General features: G+C 40.4%; 1 long non-coding RNA gene across 2 annotated transcripts; it reads left to right on the forward strand.

The window, feature by feature from the left end:
- Positions 1 to 38: 38 nt before the first annotated feature.
- On the forward strand, positions 39 to 9,126 carry LOC124230962 (uncharacterized). Of its 2 annotated transcripts, none has more exons than XR_006886322.1 (5): positions 39 to 185; positions 964 to 1,029; positions 2,125 to 2,332; positions 4,005 to 5,470; positions 8,953 to 9,126. It is a non-coding gene; the product is annotated as an uncharacterized LOC124230962 (long non-coding RNA). The 2 variants fall into 2 exon arrangements; XR_006886321.1 differs by having other exon boundaries at positions 4,072 to 5,470.
- The last annotated feature ends 4,398 nt before the right edge of the window (positions 9,127 to 13,524 follow it).

A 13,524-nucleotide genomic window follows, 5' to 3' on the forward strand; every position in this document is an offset into this window, starting at 1 on the left:
CAAAGCAGAGATACACTGAGAAGGCGTGAGCGGGGGTCCATGCAGTCCCTGAGAGAAAGGGAGAAAAACAGACACACAGCAGAAGCCATTTCAATTCCTAACTGCTTTCTGCTTCCGATTTCAGTTCACCCATGCTTCTTACTTTGGGGCACCTTGAACAAGGCATCTTTGCTCCTTCTGACCTGGTGAGTCTTGAAAACATCAGTGAAGTCTGATAACTTTTTGTTGACTATTGTAGCACTATAATTAACAGTATCACAGCAACCTAGGTAAGTTAACTACATGATTTCCAACGTAATTGTTGCCCTCCTGCTACCAGTTGCCAATTGTGAAAATTTCCTCTAAATATTTGGACATTAGACTGTAGTTGGAAAACCACTGGAAATTGTTTTCTCCCTTTTTATTGATGTTCATTAAAAAATCAAATCTATCAATATCAGAGCTCAGAGGTCCACATTATGCAGTCCTTATAATTTCATTTTAATGAATGCTTTATGAAATTAGTAAGTTGTTATATAGGACATAAAAATAGGCTATCATGAAGTTTTGTGCTGAGCATATGATCTGGAAACCATAAGACATTTGTGTTTCATTCTCATGGTGTGATAGTGGCCATTGAATTAGTGTTAGTGGGGAACGCCATGTTCTGAGAGCAGCTGAATGTAGCACTCTATATTCTTTGGGGTAAAGTGAAAGAAATGTATTTGGGAGTATTTACATATATAAATATCTTACTCTTCATCTGTGTGGTTGCTTCTCTCTGTGGCAGTGGAGTATAACAAAGCTTTGTGGCAAGTGTAGGCCATCACTTGTGAGAAGGTAGGTCTTTCCAAACAACCTGCTTTATAGAATTTACAACATCTGTGCTCACGCACATAGTTCTCTTATGCTGTGTGTTTATCTTCTTTTATTAGCTTTCCCTGCTTTTGTCATTGTTGTTTTTTCCTTCTGTCATCCTTTCAGTTGCCATGGAAAGAGTGGATGACTCAGTCTGGAGTGGAACATAATGCCATCTGTAAACACAAGACGGTAAATAACTTCTAGGGACGTAACTCATGTGGTTCGGTGGATAACAGGCATCCATGTGTGTTCTTCGTATCCATGTATTTGATCATCTTTGGTCTGTATTCCCTACTCAGCCACTCCAACTATAAACACACACACACCCATGCGCATACACGTGAATAAAAACCAACTTAACACTGATTGACTTAGAAACTGTGTTTTTGTTCACACAATGAAAAGGAAAACGTTTCTGGGGTAGGATAATTCTAATGGTAATTTTTTTTTCCTTTAGAGTTTTTAACTATAGCAGACACACTGAATTCAGTGCTGGAGGCAGCCATCGTCCTGTGAAGAGATCTTATTTGTCTTATTAGCACTGTGGGAGTGCCGTGAAAGGGTCCATGACCTAGAACCCACCTTGCTTTAATAATGGCTTGACACTCATAAAAGATTTTAAATGGCTACATGAGACATACTTAACTATTAAACGCCACTCCTCTTTGTTGATTCACAAACCCTTAAGAATAGGACTCCGTTGCTTCAGAGCTTGAAAAAATATGCCTGGCTTCTCATGCCAGTGAGTGAACAGACGAACCCATGAATGGAGACACCTCAACTCTGCCCTGCTAACCCATTTGCAAACCTGTGAACTAAGCGTCTCCAGTGCTCACTGGCTGCCTTGAGTTCTCTGACTCAGAAACAAAATTAGATACCCATTTCTAATCCTGATCTAGAGAATTAGGAAGATGGTGACATATACGTAATGAGACTTTTTCCCAAACACAACTTCTTGGCTTTCATCATAATGTGGCTCACTTGCTTTGATTCCCCAAGCACAGTGTTGCACCTGACCACATGGATCACACCCCGACTCAGAAGAGCACTCTTTGCTTATATCCAAATTTGAACAGACCGACTTGACTCATTGGTTCATCTGTGTATTTAGATTTTAGATTGCAGTAAGGATTCATGAGCCAGGTGATGATGTGGCTATTTTCCCAAGGCCTCGTGATACAGTGTAACATTACAGGAGAATTGCTGCTGTTTGTTCAAACAGAATGAGTCCTCCAAGATCAGCACCTGACATCCCATTCTTAATTGTGTGATGATCCTGTGTAGGTGACAAGACTTGAAAGAATTGTATTTGTCTGTCTTTCTCGCCTTCTGCTGTGGATGTGAGGTCTACACTTCTGGAGATGCTTTCATTTACATAAGAGAAGATTGACTTATAGACTTCCTATTGTGAGGAGAGCTGCTGGGAAAATGATGGTGGCAAATGATGGTCTCAAGGAGAGAGCTAAGCTATGTGAGCCCGGAAGCACTTGAGGTTTGGTAAACTTTGTAATATTTTTTATATATTTGGGGTATGGCATAGCCCAAAAAGTATTTTCCTCAAAGCAATATTTCCCTTTCATTTTCCAAAACTGTGTATATTCTAGGGAAATTTAATCTGTGTATTTGGAATCACTTAACTCTCATTAATCAAAATATTGCAAAGTTAATACTAGATCTGGGTTCAAGAAATCTCTTGAGCCCTTTGATAAGAGGTTCTTTCCTTTTAACTTGAAAGTACAATTTTGCCAGCTGTGAGTGAACCCTGAACCCAGAACTCTTTGGAGCTGACTTCTCAGAGTATCTCCCAGCCAGTGTGTGGAGCTTTATATGTGTCTGAGGTAAAGCAAGAATGAGGACAAGGCCATCAGAAACACATCTTAGACATTCACGGGCTGTCCCACTGGGGCCTTCTGGTGCCCATTTGGCTCTATAAGCATTTGATCTCTCCTGGTGCCGCCACAGCCCCAAGATAGGCCCAGTGCTGCCTGCCCATGCCTGGTGCTTCTGAGCCTCGCAATCCTTTATTTAAAATTATATTTTGTTTACATGGGGTTTACGCACTAATTTTTATTTTGAAGACATTGCATTGAAATACTATTTCTCTTGACGACTGAGTGTTTCTGTGTCCTGTGGCACGGGCCTCCCCTCGTCTCAGCCTTGCCTTGCACCTGGGGCTTCCCTGTCTTCTTTACTCTGTGGTCACATCAAACATGTGTCTGGCCTCTGGACAAACATGCGGACAAACAGCTCCTACCTGGAGAGCTTGGGGTGGTGGGGAGGGCTCAGCTAATCGTCAAGCAGGCCTCTGGGGCTCTAGTCCATTTAAGTGCCCCAGTGTGCACTGTGGGTGGGGCATGGTGGTTGAGAAATTCTGCTGTAGCCCACCCTTGACTTTTGGTCCAGCTGGGCTTTTTCTTCCTGGGACCAGATGGCCTATATCCAGTGTGTCCAGTCACGTGGCCTTTCTCCCATCTGTCTGAGTCGGTGCGGAGACCATGCGGTTTGTAATTTCTCTCTTGTCAGGAAGTTATCTGTAGAGTGCAGACCAAGAATGGAATAAAGACGCTTGCGTCTAGGACATAGTCTTTTTCCCTCAAAATGATTATTTCATTTTAACCTCATACAGATTGGAAACAAGAAACATTTCATCCACTCTATTATCATCCCAGTGATACCTAAGGGTAGATCCTGGGCCCAAGGAAAGGGAAGAAATTTGTTTGCGTTCCCACAGAATATTGTTGTCAATGTTAACTTTCAGTTCAAGGTCCTTCTGTTCACAGTTGATGTTTAATTATAATAGTTATTTCCAGCAATGTGTGAGTGGTGCCAGATCCTGTGTCAAGTATCTTCCTAGGAGCATTGTGTCATTTACACGTTATGACAGTCCGAGGTTGGAGCTATTATTGTCTCTATTTTACAGATTAGAAAAATGGGGTTTAGAGAAGTTAAATAATCCCCTAAGATTACCTAGATAGGTAATAGTGGGATCTAGAACTTTCTACTCAAAGCTCTGGTTCTTACCCATCATTCCACACACCTCCTCTCCTGTAGTCCACACATTGGTAAAAGTTAGTTTCCCCTCTTTTACGCGACATGCTTAAGACACTGAATGGATAAAATGCTATAATTATTTCACTGAAGTTTCTATTTCAATGTTTTTTCAGATTATGATGAAAAATCCTCTGTCTAAATTGCTGCAAAGCCGCATCTTTTTCTTTTGTCGTGTTGCAGGCTTCAAAATGCTTTTCCTCTGGAGTTCGGAAGCCGAGGTTCATTCAAGCAGCTGCCTCTGATCTGGTCTCTGCAAGTCTAGGTAGACTCAGGCAGATAGCAATTCATTGTCAGTGTGGAGGGGTAGGAAGCTCTAAAGAATTCACATTCATTTGGCAGCAAGAATGCCTGTCTACTATGCTCACAACCCTGGTCCAGAGCTACTGGCCTCCAAAGCTCCATTGAGAGCTTCCCCCTAGGTTATTTCCCCAACCAACACCCCAATCTATAGACTTGACCTATTTCTTGAACATCTGATTTAGAGAACATGGTGCCTTGGAAACTGCCAGGTCCCATCCTCATGTGAGACATCACCCTCCCGCCCCCATGGACCTTGTGAAGTTTAAATGAGGAGGCTTTTAAGGGGGAGCTCTTTAGCCAACAAGGCAGCTTCATGGGTCTCAGATTGAGAGCATAGCAGCCTGTGTCCAGGACTAGTTATATAAGAGAGGCTCCAAGAGAGCATAGAACATGGCTTTCTACAAATAAAAAAGGCAAAAAGGCTACACTCACTAGTGCCACAGCTGGGAAGCAACTACGAGCAATGAATTTCTCATGCTAACAAATCCACGCTCCTCGGAAAACAGATGCTGAGCCCTGGGACTGGCACTGGATCTCCGCTGGCAGGACCTGCAAGGTTCAGAGATGGAAGGGTATCTAGAGACCATTTGTTCATAAACACAGCTGAGGGCCAGAAACCTGAGGTTATGCCCTGCCTGGGCTGCACCGATACACCCCTTCCACGCAGCGTTTCCACAATGAAGAAACAAGACATGCAAGGCTTCTGCAGCCCACGCTCTACAGAAATAATTAAACAGTTTTTTTTAACCTCCTGAACTTTTCATTTATTATTGCCATCCATCACGTCTACCTTCTCAAATCGCAGAATCCCGAAACTGAGCTCTGGGGTCAAGGGTTTATTGTTTAATGGAGATAGAACATTTTGTAAATTGCACGAAGTCACAATGTTTATAATAGAAGCTTCTGGTGTACTGAATCTTTTCCATTTAACAAACAGTGAGCTCTGACATGTGTTCTTCCTGCAGAGCACGAAATGTGGGGTAAGTGCAGTCCTGGCATGGACACGCTACCAAATCTTTCCTGTAAACCAAGCGATGTCCGCAGTCAGATGAAAACATTCCTTCCACCAAATACCAGGAAACGCTAAAAGTATCACCATTCTTCTAAGGTCATGCTAAAATGAAGTTTTGGCTTTTAGAACACAGAGCAGGGCTGAAGGAGGCCAACAGCTTTGTCCAATACACATTTGTTGCTACAAGTCACCAGGGACAATGTCCTGGTTCGAATATGAACACGCGTACGGAGAATTTTCCCAGGACTGAACCTTCCAGTGAAAAGTGTAAGTACTTTAGGAAAATGCATGCATGTTAAAATATATTCCTATTGTCTTTGTTTTTACTAGAACTTGTACTTTCAAGTCAGAAACGGATTTGCTTAAAACAAAGCAAACATCCTCAAAAATGTACCCAGCCAAAATAACCAAAGTATAAATATCTAGGATTAACAAAATGTGAATATTCTTCAGTAAAGAAACTTACACAAGAATTGGAAGTTCTTGGGAATTCCAAGGAATTGGAAAGAATGTGTTAAACCTAAATTTTTAACCCTTTGTGTTGGAGATCTAATCAATATTTGTAAAGGAAACAAATGTGTGTGCAACACATTCCCATGTGTCTCCTTGGGGACTTTATTGAGTTATTATTGCATAAAATCTTTCGGACTGTAAGCGTAGACAAGCAAAACCAATGTAAAAAGTGACTTTCCATGAGTAATTAGCATAGCAATTTTCTTAAGGCCTAATAATTGGTTTGTAGTGCAGGATGCATTTTTGGTTCATTTTTATGAGTTCAAAACACATAAAATCCTTAAATTTTATATTTGCAATAGTTTAGGCAGATTTCCCTGCAAAGTTCTCCCCTCCAAAGCTGCCCTTAGAGGCAGTGCTCACTCCGTTTTTTTCTTACCAAGTTTCTAAAGTAATTTTATAGTGTTTAGTGTTTGCTTCAATAGACTCATTTGCTCACCACAGGCCAGGCAAGGCCTTTGTGGGGACTCAGTCCTGCCATTTCTAATTGGCCAGCAGGTGTCACTGTGGGTTTGGGTGGTAACCCAATTGACCACAGAAAAGAATGAGTGATGGAGTGGAATAATAAGAGAAGGGAAGAAAGGGAAATATAAAAGCGGGTTCTTAGAGCAAGAAAAAGTTAACAAAAATCCCTTATGTTTACATAGACCTTTTCTTTAGGAGCTCAGGGTTCTTTGTACGACTTTGCCGCCACCTGTAGACCCAGAGACTTGATGACGTTGACTTAGTCACTGAAAATAACTTCACTGGGCAAAATAGTCATAACAATGATCAAAGTTGAGAAGTGGATTCTTGTAGTCCTTTCCTGATCTCTCAGGCCTTACCTTTGTGCTCTGGGGCTATAGATCTTTCTGAACCGTAGGTACCTTTACTTAGTCTCGGAAATGTCCACAGTCTTCCAACTCTTTTCTGGATCATAGTCTCATGGCCTGAATAAAGTTTTGGCCATCACCAACCTCATTGGTAAAATAAATTCGGCTGTTTCATTAGTCGAAGGGGCATCTTGGTCCAGAAAGTTGGTTTTTATGTCTCCCAAAAATCTGGATTGCTCATTTTCAACAGATCTAGCCTATTCAAGTCATATATCTTTCTGAGTACGTGGAATTTCTTAATAAATAAAATTTCAATTGGTAAAATTAACATATATATCTTTAACTGTCAACTTTAAGAATGGATGGCCATGAAATCTTCCTGCACAGAGAGGAATTCACAGCCGGCCTAATTTGAATAACAGGCTGTAAATTGATTTCTCTTTCGGCTTGATATGTGAAAATGCCATCCATGTTGCTGGTGCAGAGAGCAGGCAATTTGTTGACAAAAGATATGCGCTTGACTTCTCCAAATAAAGCTTAACACGTGTGAAACGTCCTAATTTTAGTTGAGTTGGGAAGAAAAAGCAGAAAAGGACTTTGAAGGAAAAAAGAAATCTCTCTACATTCTGGAGAGCTTCTGTGCCACCGTAACTCTCTAGCGTGTACCCTGTGCCACCCAACTCAGAGCATGAACCATCGTCTCCTGAAGAAGTTGCAGTGCCTCATTCCTGGAGGTCCAACAACCAAGGAGGGTTGAAAGCAAGAATACCTTCAGCTCTGTTATGAGCCTCCTGCCGTTTCTATCTGGTTTTAATTTCCTCACCTTTTTGTATATATAAGGTTCTTAATGATATAATACATTCTTCTAGTGCTGGTTCTAATTAATGATTAAAATAATAAAGCTCAGAAAAAAGTGGATTAAATGTGCAAGTTCAGAAATATTTAGGAAACTTAACTGCAAAGTCTGCTTAGTCATCCATTCACGAGGGTAAATCGTTCTGAGGTAAGCTGATTGGTTCCATGGAAGGTAATTCAAAGGGTAGCTTATAACTCTTGGTAAAAGTTCTTCAGGAAACCCATGCTTTTATATAGATGCCCCTTTCCCAAATCTGAGAAGGCCATTTCATTTGTGCAGAAGAATGTATCATTAATGTAACATCATTTTCTCCGGTGCTCTGTGATTAAGACACTCTTGCCTGGGATTTCTGGCAGAATGTGTAGGAATCATAGCAACAGGCCTGGTAAGCACAAGCAGCTGATGGGTGTGGGGTGGGGAGAAGAGAAAGAAGGAAGAGGGATGTTAAGGTATAAAAATATTTATCCAGGGTAACGGAGCATCAACAGAACTTTCTTTTCAATTAGATGTATACATCTGTGGAAGAACAGAATCCTTGGCCATTGGTTTATCCTTTGGAAAAATGCCCACCATTTCCATGACAACCTCTTAGACTGTTAAAAATAATAGTGATCACTATTTCCTCTGAGCCACTATGCCCTTTGTGTATTGTGACTGCTGCTGAACCCTTAATGACATATGACTGTGTATTTTGTGTACGTGTAAGCATGTATGCACACATACTTGTGTGTTTTCCCAACTGGAGTCTAGTTTCTCTAGGACAGGTAGCATGTCATATATCTCATGGCCCTGAAAGCTTTTGCCTTCATTTGAAGCATTTGGTGGGACTTCAATGACTCTTTGTCGAATGAATGAAAATTATAAAGGATACTTTTGTTTGGCAAGCATTGGTATTGCTAGATTACTTTTATGTAGTCTATATAAATAATTCACTTCTTGTGGTTTCATATCCTGATGTGAAAATTATGCATTTACTGTGTTTTCATAGATATTAATGGGAACTGTTAAAAACTAGAAATTATTTCCAGGTTGGTGGTCTTAGGCCTGGTATTGAATAAAAAATACTTGAGGTAAATTTTAATTGTGAAAAGAATAAAACTCTATGCATTGCTTTGTTAAAGTTTTGCAATTTGCACGATTTTTCTATTAAAAGACATCAATTTTCTTTAATTTCAGCATTTAACATAAAAGAGAAAATGCAGTGTTAACCAAAGGGGTAGAAGCACCCCATCTGACGTTGTGATGGTCCCTTCCTTCACATCAAATGTTTTGTTTAAAAAGTGTAGCTTAAAAAATGAAACTATAAAGATAATGACCTAATTAAAAATTTTAAGGAAAAAGTTTTATATTTGTGTTTTGATACATCAGGTTTAGTTATTGTGAACCAGGTGGTATTATGTTTCTGTTGGGAAAATATTTTTAGAAGTTATTTAAAGAATTATAGGATGAAGCAAATCAAATCATTACTTATACTTTTTTGGGGGGCAGTACAAAGAAAATGTGGACAAAAGACTAATGTTTATGTATAATCATTTCATTATCACAGTTCTACTTTCTTTGTCATCCAGGGTAAACTCTAAGGCTGTGTCATGAATTCCTGAGCCACAATAAATCTGTGACTGTCGGACTCTGTGTGTGGGTAAAATGGATAATTTTCTGACCTTTGGTAAGCTTTCACTGGAGCAAAGGAAGTCCCTCCACATAATGTTTCCCCGCTACAAAATACTGGCAGGAAGCCAAAGTATGCCCTTTGGCAAATCTCCAGTCTGGATGGCTTTCCCGGAGCTACAGGACATTCATGAATCTGCCCAGCCCTGCCTTTTTTTTTTTTTTTTTCAGAAAGCCTCTGGAAAGACCTTTCCAATGTGCAACCTGCTGAGGGAGATGTGAGAACGCATTAATCATGGATTTCTTCAAAAGAAACCTGGGGTTGTCCTGCTCTAATTCAATAGGTCTGTCTTCCTGCTCAGTGTGAGTCACAAGACTGTCACAAAAATGCTGGCAGATAATTTAGACATAGATTTAAGGAAAACTAAGATTATGATACAAATAAATTAGGATTTTGTAACCCTAGGAGACGAGGTTCAGTTATGGTTGGCTTTACTTCTGAAGGACAAAACTGATAGCAATTAAAGTATGTTAGTAAATACATTCTTGTTTTCCTAAGCTTTATCCAAAATCTCAAATTATTCTCATCAGTGTTTATAATTAAACTCATTTTCATTTTAAAGCATCACAAGACAGAACTATCTTAGAGAAGTAAGATATGGTTAATCTAGCACTTATTAACCTTAGAAGTGAAATACATTTATCTTTTGCTTTATTTGACCACTTCTCATACCGTGGGTTTGACATGGCTTGAGAGGGGTCTGCTTAGTTATAAGCTGCCCAACAAACCTTTCCCAAAGTTTTCCCCTTCTCAGATGGGTATTCAGAGCATGACTTCTCCCCTCCTAACACCGAAAACAAAACTAAACTAAACAAACCAGGTAAGGACCTCTCAGAAGTTCTTGGGTACTCTTTAAGCCTATTGGTGGGTTTAGAACATTTCAGAATCACCTTAGTGTTATAAACCAATACAATTGCTGAGATGATTTTTATACATACTAATGAGCAATTCCCTATCTTTTGCAAATGAAAGAACCAAATAAAAAACAGCCAGGTCCACAAGTGAATTATTGGCCCAGAATAGATCCACTTCCAGAGAGAATAAAATAAAATGAAGAATCACACTAAAGAATGCTAGAGTGTTCTTCTCTCAAGACCCAAGTGTCTGGGTAGTTGAGACTTGCTTGGACATTTCCAGAAGCTGATTATAAACCTATATTCTGGTGTCACCCCTCACCATTCCACAAATTTACTCCATTGTCCAGCTAATTCATGTGACCTTCTCTTCCTCTCTCCAGGACTTTCCCTCAGCTTCAAACATCTCACTAACTCTATCCAAGCCGAAGTCGTCCTTCAGAGCCCAGATAAAGCACACCGCCTCCCCAAGCCTTCTAGCCCTTTCCTGAGCTGATAGAAGCTTCAGCCTCCCAACACTCAGGGCACTAGAGTGACTCCATTGGCGGTGATGTGTCCTGTCCTGCGTCAGGATTATTTGGGTGACTTACAACCATGAGGCAAGTTTCTTGACACTAAGGATCATTTCTCATTTGTGTTTGTATCCCTACGATATTTAGTACAAATTGCTTAGCCAACATTTGTTGAGAGATTAAAATGTGAAGTCATCTTCATTGTTGGCAAAGAAATGATCAGATTCCTTCTATAGACATAAACATAGAAGTCCTGTAGGGAATACAAATGGTAGTCTTGTTTCACTTCCCTTAATTACTAACTATTCATTTCTTTGTTCATGCTTTCAATAAGCATTTGACTGACTTTTAAGGACAGCGGTTACTTAGGCATCAAAGAGGCTTGACAATAAGTGGGAAAAGACTGAAATTAAAATTAAGATGGTAAACTTTAAACAATATGAACATTGCTGATTACATATTAGAAAAGAGGTGAAGCAGATGTTCTGGGTACCATGCTCTGGATAGAAGGCCTCACTCTCTCATCTCAATTCAGACCAAGTCTTAACGGTCATCGTATCTTCAGAGCTCCCTGCAGATTTCTAAGTCTTCCATTGGGATTGTTTTGTAGCTCAACTTCTCCCTCTACCCAATCCTACACCCTTCCATTCTTACAGGTGTTGCCCTTAATGGCACTTCCTAATAACCTCCTGTATGCCTGTTTCCATCTCAGAGTCCACATCCTCAGGCCACTCACCTCGCCTCCCTGCGCCACTCCATGTCTAGCCCTTTGATTTTACTGTCACTCCCAATATAAATAGACCTTCCATCAGATTCAGCTCTACTATCCAGACAAGATGTAATTTCCTCCAAACTACAGAGGATGGGGGCCAGCCAAATGTTCTAAGTTAGGAAGGCAAGGAATGAGCAACTGGCAGGAACCAGGAATTCAGCCCAGGAGTAGGCAGAGAAAGTACCAAGTGATACCAATTACAAAGGGGCCGCGTTGGGATTGAGTGTGTAAATGTGTTAGAAGTAGGCTGTTATTGACAACCTGTGAAGGAAAATATGGCCCCAGAATTGGCAAGCAATGTGGTTTTATAGGTGTGAGGGACCTAAATGATAGGAAAATGATTTCGAAGGAGGTTGTATCTCTTTGTCATGCTGGAACACAGTTTTTGATGTTACTGGAGTTAATTCCTGATAGAAGGATTGATGGGCAGGAGGAGTGGGGATCTGTGGGATGAAGACGTAAAACTAGAAGCCTGTTGTGGTTGTTTGCTTAAACACCAGCAACATGGTAACATATTACCTCTTCAGGACATATAACCTCTTAAGGTAAACAGTACCTGTAATATGACCTTTAGGTATTAAGGTGAATCATGTAAAATTGGCAATATTTGACTGTATTTGACAAAAATGTCAATTTCATGTGGCTCAGTCAAATTATTAATTTATCGTCTTCTCCCACTAGAACGTAAATATTATTTTGTTTAATACTGTATCACAGTACCCAGTACATTGTCTAGCACAGAGCAGGTACTCAATACAAGTTTTAGATGAATTAATCAAGAAATGAATTCCTTAGCTGCAAATATTTTGGGGCTATAATTTACTATATTACTTAGGACTCCTTCTAGTATAAATAACAGAATCCCAATTTATATTAGGTTAGTAAAGAAGATAATTTATTGGCTCACACAATTGGAAATTCCAAGGGCACCAGGTACTGGTTTCAGGCATAGCTAGATCCAGAGGCTTGAATAATGTCATAAAGATTCAGTATCTTGCCCTTGTTCAGCTCTGATTTTTTTCTCTGTGTTAGCCTTATCCTCAGGCAGGATCTCTCAATTTGATGATTCCTAAGGGCTCCAGGCTTACAGTCATTAGCTTAGCAAGTCCCAGTGAAAACAAAAGTGCCTCTTTCCTAGTAGTTCAAGTCAGAGCTCCTGACCTTGACTCTCACGGCATCTACTTTGACAATATCCGAGGAGCTAAGGCAGGGGGTCGGCTCCACCTCGGTCAGCTGGACTGAGAATGACAATGCTCGCTGGTCCCTGAAGGAGGATCATGGTGCTGTTACCAAAATAATAATTATCATAATAGCTGACACTTATTGAGCACTTGTCTCCTACGCAATATTCTGAAGGCAATCCCCTCAGTAGCCCTATAAGGGAAGTACTATTATTATCTATACTTTACACGTGAGTAAATTGAAGTATAGAGGTTAAGTAACTTGCCGAAAATCACATAACTGGGAAAATAGAGTTAGGATGGAAACATAAACAGTCCAGTTTAGAGCCCATTTCCTTAACCACTATATTCTGCTACCTGAAAAAGAGTTTAAGGATAAAGGAAAAACGGACGTCTACTCTACTTTGCTAATTAATTTAGAAAGCCAATGGTTTGGTAGCATCTAATTTACAACGGCAAATGGACAGTTCCTGGTTCACTTGTCAGCATGTTGCCGGGGAGACAGTTTTCCCTAACGCGGTGCCAGACATTTTCTCTGGCTGCTGTGAAAGTAATTCCTGACGCCCACAGGTCTCTCTTTTTGATTTCCTCCCACATCCTTCTCCCCAGCTTGATGACTTCCACCGAGTCAAGTTGATCTCATTCAAAAATGATACATCTTCAATGTAGTCAAACAATAACTCTCTCTGGGTGTTTAAAAAATAGTATTAAACTAAATGTCTGAGTTACATTATGTTCAGGGCCCTTCTAGCTTTGACCTCCCAGCAGGCTCAGGATATACCTGAGTCATCGACATTCTAGTTGACCTTTCCGGTGCTGGAGTGGACTCCCTGGTGAAGGCCGGAGCTTTCTTTTGTCCCTCCATTCCCTATCCATGTCCTTGAGACTAACTTATCAAAGCTTACTTCTAACAGGTAAAGAGTAGTGGGGGTTCAAATGTTTCATTTTCCCTTAAAAATGGTGGATGGTGCTTGGTCGAAGGGAGCTCTGGAGGACTGGAGAAAAGAAAGGCCTAGAAGTCAGTTCCCTTGCGTGGGGCTGATGAAGCTTCTCTTTGAAGCAGAATGTCTGATTAGTCTTCTTTTTGTACAATAGGAGTGGAGTTAGGTAAAGAATTTAGGTCAAGATTCTTTCCAGTGAGGCTCCTGCTTG

This window comes from Equus quagga, chromosome 20 (assembly GCF_021613505.1).
Source record: "Equus quagga isolate Etosha38 chromosome 20, UCLA_HA_Equagga_1.0, whole genome shotgun sequence".
Classification (NCBI taxonomy): Eukaryota; Metazoa; Chordata; class Mammalia; order Perissodactyla; family Equidae; genus Equus; species Equus quagga.